Raw genomic sequence first — 10,733 nt, forward strand, 5'->3', positions numbered from 1 at the left:
CTAGATTTGGCACTGGTAAAATCCAACACAGGTCAGAAGTAGGTATCAGTGCACTCAAGCCCCATAACAGAGTCCTCTGCGAGCTTCTCTGCAAACTTCCAAACACTATGAATTAACATTTTTATGGGTACATAAAAATGTGCATTTGAATAAGATTGTAAAGCATTAGAATGTACAGTTCACTTAACTCTCAAACACAATGTGATTCCAGGCATTTTCTCCCATGCTCCACTGCCAAGCCTCTCCTCTGTGCTACTCGTAACCTTAAAACCCCTTCCTCCCTTTGTTTCCCTCTAGAGGACAGGATGAAAAATGTCACCCATGTACCAGGGTAACCGTTACATGCTACACAGAACAAAACATGAAAGTACACGCATGCTAAACAAACAACCCTAAACACATGGACAAAAGAGTGTATACTGCCCAAGCAAAACTAGATGCTCACACGAGACCAAGCAGCTTTTAATGTCCGAAGCCTCAACCAAAACTAATTTAGAATGAAATTCCAGGATTCAAACACCACTATATAAATCCATATAAAATCCTATACAAGCATACTGAATGTTTGCATATATTATGTTTAAATAAACTTACATATATAAATTCGACATATATTGTTTACATATATGGCATTAACATACAGCACCATATAAAAAGAAATCATATAAATAATTGTAATATATGTATATATAACAATTCTTCTATGGTATTTCATACATGGTATAAACCTATATCTTCATATATCGTGAGAATGTATATACGTGCTGATAATGTATTGCTTTATATGAAACATATATGACATCACTACTCGGATATAGGGACATATATGTACATATATTACATTTCCGTGATATTGCTTAATTATATCACGTTATAAATCCAGATCTCATACATGAACATTTTGCAACAATTTCTTCAATTTTGTGAGAATCTCTATACATTTTTGGTTACATTTTTGACACAGTCCCTTATTAATTTCTGAAACGGTGCAATAAATAAATTAAATTAGAAATACGTTATTGAATGCATCTGAAGCAGAAAGTATTACATCCAATCATATTAATGATGTTAATTTAAAAAAAATCAGGCAGTGCACTAGCAATTTAGTAATATCCCTGCAGTTGTGGTCTTGACCGGTCTTGAAACTATATTAAGAGTCCTCTTAGTCTGAGACCGAGACAAGACTGAGTACAAATGTGGTCAAAAACGAGACTTTCAAAAAATGGTCTTAAGCACCATCTTATGTATTTGTCACGTGCATATTAAAAGTTTGCTTAGGAAGCACAGCACAAAGGTGTCGCCATCATCTTGTACATTCTTCAGTCCTTTGTATACAGTATTAATTTGCATCGGCTCATTTGCTTATGGTGACCTTGATATGTTAGGATTGTTGCAACTTCCTCTAACAATCACCCTGGGAAATGTGTGTTGGCATGAGGAGGGCACTTATTTAACATAACACCATTTTACCTCTATCAAAGGGCAAAAGAAACCAACAAGCCCGTTCAGTCAACTCAAATTAACATGAGATGCACAAATCTAGAGGGGTTAGAAAACACGACCCTGAGGAACACGCTTACATAAATGTTTGAATCTATTTTCGTCCTAGTGTCTTCCACCACCACCCCACCCCCCTCATTCCTTTCTCATGCTCGTGGCCAAATGCTTTTCATGCATAAGTGTGGCCTTTATTCAGGAGCTATATTTGGAGTCATAGCAAAAGAAAACTACACATTTTTGCTTGACTTAAAAAGAGAAAGAAAGAAAGATGACACACAGAGACACATACCGACATTATATAATATTTACCAATAAAGTGCAACAGAGCACCCTCGGTTTCAGTAGCAGTATCTTTACTAGTTATTTTATTCATAGGGATCTCTACAAATTATTTAGTTAATACTATATGCACATATGAATTATATTACATATAAATATTATCTCTTATAGGAAATTTATACACATACACAATTTTATTCATTTATTTGCCCATAAGATATAAGGTACAACTATTAAAGCCATTTATTTTTAAATATTGTTGTTGTTGTTTTTAATCTATATGATGGAAAGAATAGGCTCTATAACAGAGATAATTGCCTTTAATTATCATAATCACAAAAACTGCTAAACAAAAAAAGGATTATTAAAACAATAAATGTCTCCAGCTTTTTCCACAGCAGTTTTGTGCTGAAATTGCAACACTGGGAGAATGTATTTAGAGAAAGGAGCAGACCATATTAAAGAAATATCTCACTGCTGTAATGGTCTCAGCTGTTTGAGAGAAACCAACATCATTTGGTTTTAGTTCACTTGTCTACTCATCATTTGTGGGAAACTATTTTTCACACTTGCAAGCGTAACAGTTTGTAATATATTAGCTTTTGCTTAACATCATGTACGGGAATGCATCATATAGTACACTACACAGACAATTCTCTGTTGTTGTTAAATATATCATTGGCTTAATGTATGATGGAGACCCCCCCGTCTTTCAGTTGGTACTGTCTAATCATATTGGTCTGCCCAGAGCTGACACCTCTGATTTTCCCCATGTGGATGTGGGAGGAGGATTATGAGCTCTGCTGGCTGTCACTAATGCACATGAATGATTGACAGATTAATGTCATTATCAGAATATTACACTTTTGATGCCATTGGATTTCATTTAGCACGCTGTGCTACTCACATCTGATGGGCATGAATCTGACTCTGATCAATGCATTAAAGAAAACCCTTTCCTGAGGTGTTTAGAAAATATCGAATGACGTGGTAGTATACCTTATATTAATTTCCAAAGCGTATTGAATGTTTCGCCAATGTAACGCCAAATGAATGTTTCATTATAACATATTTGGGTCTTTAGTAACCTGGATCTATCTGACACGGAATTGATCTCTCCTGTCGTGCTAATATAAAACTCTCCTGATATTAGATTACAGTTCCTCAAAACATCTTCATCTGTTTTATGTATATATAATCACAACGCAACCAAATACTATGCTCACAACGCATATACGATCAGGATGTTAAAATAAACAAAAAGCTCCCCTTTCAGGTCATCATCAACAACACTGACCAGTAGACACTGAATAATAAACATGTCCCATCCAGGTTTGTCACTTGTTGAGTCCCCTTGAAACATTTCCATTGTGGTTTGTACTATTTGCAGCGGGTTTCTGTATTTGGTTGTGTTGTGTGTTGTGGGGAGTTTTTGCAGAGCATTTCTGTATCTGTATCACCATTGTGGGTACTTGCAATTCACTTCTGTACTTGGTTGCGTTGTGAGCATTTGCAGCATGTACCTGTATTTGGTTGTGTTGTGAGTATTTGCAGCACATCACATACATGTATTTGGTTGCGTTGTGAGTATTTGTAGAGCATTTCTTTATTTGGTTGCGTTGTGAGTATTTGTAGAGCATTTCTGTATTTGGTTCCGTTGTGAGTATTTGCAAAGCATTTCTGTATTTGGTTGTGTTGTGAGTATTTGTAGAGCATTTCTGTATTTGGTTGTGTTGTGAGTATTTGTAGAGCATTTCTGTATTTGGTTGTGTTGTGAGTATTTGTAGAGCATTTCTGTATTTGGTTGTGTTGTGAGTATTTGCAGCACATTACATACATGTATTTGGTTGTGTTGTGAGTATTTGCAGAGCATTTCTGTATTTGGTTGCGTTGTGAGTATTTGCAGAGCATTTCTGTATTTGGTTGTGTTGTAAGTATTTGTAGAGCATTTCTGTATTTGGTTGCGTTGTGAGTAACTGTAGATAATTTCTGCATTTGGTTGTGTTGTGAGTATTTGCAACGCATTTCTGTATTTGGTTGGGTTGTGAGTAACTGTAGATAATTTCTGTATTTGGTTGTGTTGTGAGCATTTGCAACGCATTTCTGTATTTGGTTGTGTTGTGAGCATTTGCAACGCATTTCTGTATTTGGTTGTGTTGTGATTATTTGCAGAGCATTTCTATATTTGGTTGTGTTGTGAGTATTTATAGAGCATTTCTGTATTTGGTTGTGTTGTGAGTAACTGTAGATCATTTCTGCATTCGGTTGTGTTGTGAGTATTTGCAATGCATTTCTGTATTTGGTTGCGTTGTGAGTAACTGCAGATAATTTCTGTATTTGGTTGTGTTGTGAGCATTTGCAGAGCATTTCTGTATTTGGTTGTGTTGTGAGTAACTGTAGATAATTTCTGTATTTGGTTGTGTTGTGAGTATTTGCAGGGCATTTCTGTATTTGGTTGTGTTGTGAGCATTTGCAGAGCATTTCTGTATTTGGTTGTGTTGTGAGTATTTGCAGAGCATTTCTGTATTTGGTTGTGTTGTGAGTATTTGCAGAGCATTTCTGTATTTGGTTGTGTTGTGAGTATTTGCAGAGCATTTCTGTATTTGGTTGTGTTGTGAGTATTTGCAACACGTTTCTGTATTTGGTTGTGTTGTGAGTATTTGCAACGCATTTCTGTATTTGGTTGTGTTGTGAGCATTTGCAATGCATTTCTGTATTTGGTTGTGTTGTGAGTATTTGCAACGCTTTTCTGTATTTGGTTGCGTTGTGAGTAACTGTAGATAATTTCTGTATTTGGTTGTGTTGTGAGCATTTGCAACGCATTTCTGTTTTTGGTTGTGTTGTGAGTATTTGCAGAGCATTTCTGTATTTGGTTGTGTTGTGAGTATTTGCAGCACATCACATACTTGTATTTGGTTGTGTTGTGAGTATTTGCAGAGCATTTCTGTATTTGGTTGCGTTGTGAGTATTTGCAACGCATTTCTGTATTTGGTTGCGTTGTGAGTAACTGTAGATAATTTCTGTATTTGTTTGTGTTGTGAGCATTTGCAACGCATTTCTGTTTTTGGTTGTGTTGTGAGTATTTGCAGAGCATTTCTGTATTTGGTTGTGTTGTGAGTAACTGTAGATAATTTCTGCATTCGGTTGTGTTGTGAGTATTTGCAATGCATTTCTGTATTTGGTTGCGTTGTGAGTAACTGCAGATAATTTCTGTATTTGGTTGTGTTGTGAGCATTTGCAGAGCATTTCTGTATTTGGTTGTGTTGTGAGCATTTGCAGAGCATTTCTGTATTTGGTTGCGTTGTGAGTAACTGTAGATAATTTCTGTATTTGGTTGTGTTGTGAGTATTTGCAGAGCATTTCTGTATTTGGTTGTGTTTATGAGTATTTGCAGAGCATTTCTGTATTTGGTTGTGTTGTGAGCATTTGCAGAGCATTTCTGTATTTGGTTGTGTTGTGAGTATTTGCATAGCATTACTGTATTTGGTTGTGTTGTGAGTATTTGCATAGCATTACTGTATTTGGTTGTGTTGTGAGTATTTGCAACACGTTTCTGTATTTGGTTGTGTTGTGAGTATTTGCAACGCTTTTCTTGTATTTGGTTGTGTTGTGAGCATTTGCAACGCATTTCTGTATTTGGTTGTGTTGTGAGTATTTGCAACGCGTTTCTGTATTTGGTTGTGTTGTGAGTATTTGCAACACGTTTCTGTATTTGGTTGTGTTGTGAGTATTTGCAACGCGTTTCTGTATTTGGTTGTGTTGTGAGTATTTGCAACACGTTTCTGTATTTGGTTGAGTTGTGAGTATTTGCAACACGTTTCTGTATTTGGTTGAGTTGTGAGTATTTGCAACACATTTGTTGTGAATATATACAGAGCGTTTCTGTTTGGTTGTGTTGTGAGTATTTACTGAGCTTTTCTGTATTTGATTGCGGTTGGAGTATTTGTTGTGAGTATTTGTAGACCATTTCTGTATTTGGTTGTATTTGAGACAGTCAAAAAGCGTTAGGTTGTGCCCCGCTCTTTCTCTCATGCTGAGAGGGTAGATTTGGTAATTGCTGAAGATAGGTTGTTTTGGATAGATCAAAATAACAGCTCCTCTCGCACTTTTTTATTATAAAACATCATATTCTGAGTATTAGTTGTGTTGTGTTGTGAGTATTTGCAGCACAGTACACATTGTTTTCTTAATTTGCTGTTTTTTTGTTTGTTTTTTCTGCATGGGTTTTTCTTCAGTTGAGCTCTCTCAGCCACCCTAACATTCACATTAACCTAGAAATGTTTAAACAGCATTTTCATTTAAAACAATCTCAATCCATCCATACTTCTGAAAGTGAATCTGAAAATGTAAATGCATAAAATGTAATAAAAGCTTTCTGAGACCATACACAATAGTGGTCTCAAGCTATTTCTTGTATGGTCATTTTATTAGCAAAATATCCTAACCAATCACTCCTGTGTTTAGTTTGCATTCAAAATTGTTATTTATGTAAGATCTAAAATACAGCTGTCAACATGTTTTGCTGCAAGAAAGCAATTGCAAGTTAATATCCTGTCACCTATACAGAAGTGTGATATGAAGATTGTGAATATGAAGATTTAAAATATTTATCTTTGAAGCACTATGATAGTGAATAGCAAGCACAACATCAGTCAACTAGATATCTATGGTATAATGTGCCTCACATGACTAAACATATGTCATCATGCAGAATCATACAACAACCAGCAGCCATATCACCCTGTAGCCCAAGACTGGTTTCCCACTGAAGCTAAGCAGGGCTGAGCCTGGTCAGTACCTGGATGGGAGACCAACTGGGAAAACTAGGTTGCTGCTGGTAGAGGTGTTAGTACGGCCAGCAGGGGGGTGATCACCCTGTGGTCTGTGTGGTTCCTAACATGTGATGGGGACACTATACTGACAAAGAGCACCATCCTTCGGATGAGACGTTAAACCGAGGTTCTGACTCTCAGTGGTCATTAAAAATCCCAGGATGTCCTTCGGAAAAAGAGTAGGGGTGTAACCCCGGCATCCTGGCCAAATTTGCCCATTGTCCTCCGTCCATCATGGCCTCCTAATCATCCCCATATCCTGATTGGCTTCATCACTCAGTCTCCACCAATCAGCTGGTTTGTGGTGAGCGTTCTGGCACAATATGGCTGCCGTTGCATCATCCAGGTGGATGCTGCACATTGGTGGTGGTTGAGGAGATTCCCCCCTTCAATGTAAAGCGCTTTGAGTGCCTTGAAAAGCGCTATATAAACAAATTATTATTAATTATTATTATCATTTTAGAAGACCATTTTCAGATCATTTTTATTTTCACAGCCCACACCACAACGCAAAAAAAAATGATGATTCCATGAAGTGATTTCAAATGTATTCACTTGGGACAGCGTCTTCAAAAACCTCAATTTTCACAGGACAAAAATGCTGTCTCAGTGTGGACAAAAGGCCCAAATGTAGAGAAAAAGGTTCAAAGTTATCAGATTAATGTGGACGTGTGAACTGACCCATATTCAATTGTATTGCTCAATCACAATCCCACATGCTCTCCGAGATCACAGTATCCTTTCCAAGACATTAAACACCCACTGCATGTTACTCTGGTGTTCAAAAGAAGCCAGCTGAAGCTGCTGAAAGCACAAGTCAGGGATCTTCATGTGAGTGTCCAGCCATTTGTGCGCAGCAAAGAACAGTGTGGATGAGGATGTGATGAAGTGGGCGTGCGCAGGGGCAGTTTGTGGATGTTGTTTTTTGTTGTTTGCTCGTTGCTTGGTTACCTATTGAACATCTCCTACTCAAACCTACAGAATGCTCTTCAACAGCCTTGAAGAAAAGAAAAAAACATTATCTAAAGTCATGGCAACAGATGCACCTGCAGAAGCTGCTGCAACAAAATACCAAATCATTTAGTATTTTTGGAGATTTCATTTCAACTTGTGGTAAACAATGTATCTTTTTACTCACAGGATTTCTTGCATTTTGGTTTAGCTTTTCATACTACTGCCCTTAATGACACTTCGTTGATGTTAATGATACATCATTTGAATTGTCCTCTAATCACTGGTAATACAAATGCCAACAGTAAATGGAAATTGAAACAATACATGAATCATGTGAAATGACCTTAACCTTCCTAATGCTTCCTAACTGCTGAAACCTTTTGCATTCCCGGGTCAGTTTTGACCCATTGGAACGTGAGCTTTCAAAAGCTTGTAAGCCATAACTTTTACTTTTCAACTAGAACCATATTGAAAGCGACCAATAACTTCAAAGTTCTGTTTGGCTGTTTCAGTGTTAATACTAAATGTAGAAATGATTTTGACCTTTTAAATTTTACATGAACTACAGCAAAACCCCTATGACTCAAAAAAAATAAATTAAATATTAATTTGCAGATCACTTTAACCATATTTCAAAGACAATAAAAGTAATTATGAAATTACATGTTGTACGTAATTCATTTTATTGCAATTAAGTGTCTGAAAACATTGCTTTCAGTTGGAACTCAAGCATATTCTTTTAAAGTATATTATTTTTTGTTGAATAAGTAGGCTACTCTTTTATGTAGGTCCAAGTTCAGCTTTTTACCCATTTACTTCCGTTGTACGTGCCTCACCTCTAAATTTCCTTTTAAAGAAAAGAAGTCTCAATCATTATTTTTGTGGTAATCGACATTATGCCACAAATACTGTCATTTGAGCTTAACCTGTATTGAGGCCAGAATGTTTCCTTAAAGTAGTCAATCATTTTATCCCTTTAAACTCATCTTTGATCACCAAAATTACATAATTAAATGTTTTTTCCCCTGTGAATTTTTTTTCATGCCTTAAAATAGCTTAAATATAACTCTACACCCTTGCTTAATTTACTATACTTGGATACATGAATATGCAAATTAGCCCCGCCTCCACTCACTCAAACCAGCTCAGAGATCCACTCGGTCAACTTTACTCAAGTTACTGTAGTAAACACCGCACAAAGGTATGGATCTTACAACATCGGACACATACCGGTAATTAATATGATTAGCTTTTTGCTTGACTATGTTATTAAAGCAGCACTAGGTAACTTTTCAACCTTCATAATATATTTTCCCGCACGTTGACGTAATTGGTTACAAGGTAGTTTGTGATGCAAGAAACACCAACGATTTCGTCTTTGGTTAACTGGACTTAAGGACAAAATACTCAGCAATGGTGTTAAAGGTTTACTTCAGCGATTCCTTCAGAAACCCGGGAGTATATTCGAATGATCTCGGCGCAAATATCGTCATTTTCTGAGGATTTTTTGGCCAGAGGCTAAAGACTACAGCTAGTAGGGAGCTATTTCTGCATGTTTTCAACCAGCCCATGGGGAGAAGGATCGCACTCACAGCGCTCGGCTCGGGCAGCTGTGGGGATTCATGTATACGGAGCGATGCGGAATAAAATGAGAGTTTAAACTTTTCAAATAAATTCTTATGAAAGTTAAAGGTCTTATTTTTCGTGTGTTTTTGAAGTTTTGATTCGTGTGTTTTTGAAGATTTGCAATATAACATGAGTTCATGTTTCACGTGTAAAAAAACAGTATTTTTCTCCCAATTTACTTATCTGAACACCGCTGTTTTCTCTGTCCTAAAAACGGCCTGATGATTTCCTTGTACTATGAAGTCCCTCCTTCAGAAATATGTAACGAGTTCTGATTGGGCCAGCTCTTCCCGTGTTGTGATTGGACAGCAGCGTAGCGCACTTTGCCCGGGAAGGTCCCGCCTCTAACCATAGCGGGGAGATGCAAGCGCTCAATTATCCCTTTTCCACCAAGGCAGTGCTGGTGCTAAATCGGAGCCAGAGCCTAGTTTCAAATCTGTTCTTTGTCTTTCAACAGCCAAAGCCACAGCTCTGAGCCAGGAAAAGTGGTTCTTAAGTAGCACCAAAACTTTGCTGGACTAGAAGTAAGAACCGTTTGCGTCAGCGGCTGAGGGCGGAGTTACCGTGACCAACAAGACGAACACACACTTGTGACCGCAATTTTTTAAATAGCATCTAATCAAGCTAACAGTTGCTTGATTGTAATCTCCATCTATACAAAACAATGGAGAGCTGCACGAATGCATTGAATTTGTGGCGTTTTAATGCCGATGTAAGATCATAAAGCAATGAGGGAAGGCTCATTCGAGATGCATCAGCGCACGCTGTGCAGCCCGATCGCCGTATGACATCAAAGTACAACGAACGCAAACGACTCCTTAAGCTTTTGAATCGCTCACGCGGTATTTTAATATCATACGCCGATCGGTCCGCGCAGCGCCAATGCATCTCCAACAAGCCTGGTGTGTTTGTATTTCCCGCTGCCTCGCCAATATTGCTAAAACGCTAGCGAGAAAGATGAGACGTATACAGTGACGTAAGACCTAGCTCTGGGGTGGCTCTCTAGCCTGTGGAAAGCCAAACCAGTTCTTAAAGACTCTCAAGTCAAACCAACTTAGAACTGACACTAGCACTGGCTCTGAACTAGCACTCGGTTCATTCTGGTGGAAAAGGGGTAAATGTGCGCTCTTCTCCACGTGGGAGAGCAACAAGACCACGCCCCCTTTTTTGCGTATTCCTGTGAGCGGAGGGTTAGTCAACAAACTGTTCTAGTGACGTCATTCCTGCAAGGAAGTGCAGGGGTGTAGTCCAAACCAGCCGTTCGCTGTAGGCTTTGAAAGGGAACTTCTGTTAAATATATCGCTTGGCATTGAACTTTGAGCTTTATAATTTTACAGGTATTATTTATGCTCTAACAGCAACATTTCACACTAACTAAAGTTTGAAAGATGGGATTGCGAAGAACAGGACTTTTAAGCTTACAAAGGCATGAACTGAAAACGAAACAGACTGAACATGCACTGTGAATGTATGCCACGGACACGCTTTACTCAGCTCTTCGCTATCTGATGAATGGAATCTGACTCCTACAGCGTTTGTGCC

At 37.9% G+C, this 10,733-nt stretch overlaps 1 protein-coding gene and 1 pseudogene across 2 annotated transcripts in view; both read left to right on the top strand.

The window, feature by feature from the left end:
* Nucleotides 1–10,733, top strand: part of dtnbp1b (dystrobrevin binding protein 1b) — an 82,612-nt gene that overhangs the window by 45,441 nt on the left and 26,438 nt on the right. The window lies entirely within an intron of this gene.
* LOC137048607 (5S ribosomal RNA) lies at nt 6,503–6,619 on the top strand (annotated as a pseudogene).

Source organism: Pseudorasbora parva, chromosome 19 (assembly GCF_024679245.1).
Source record: "Pseudorasbora parva isolate DD20220531a chromosome 19, ASM2467924v1, whole genome shotgun sequence".
In the NCBI taxonomy this organism is placed as follows: domain Eukaryota; kingdom Metazoa; phylum Chordata; class Actinopteri; order Cypriniformes; family Gobionidae; genus Pseudorasbora; species Pseudorasbora parva.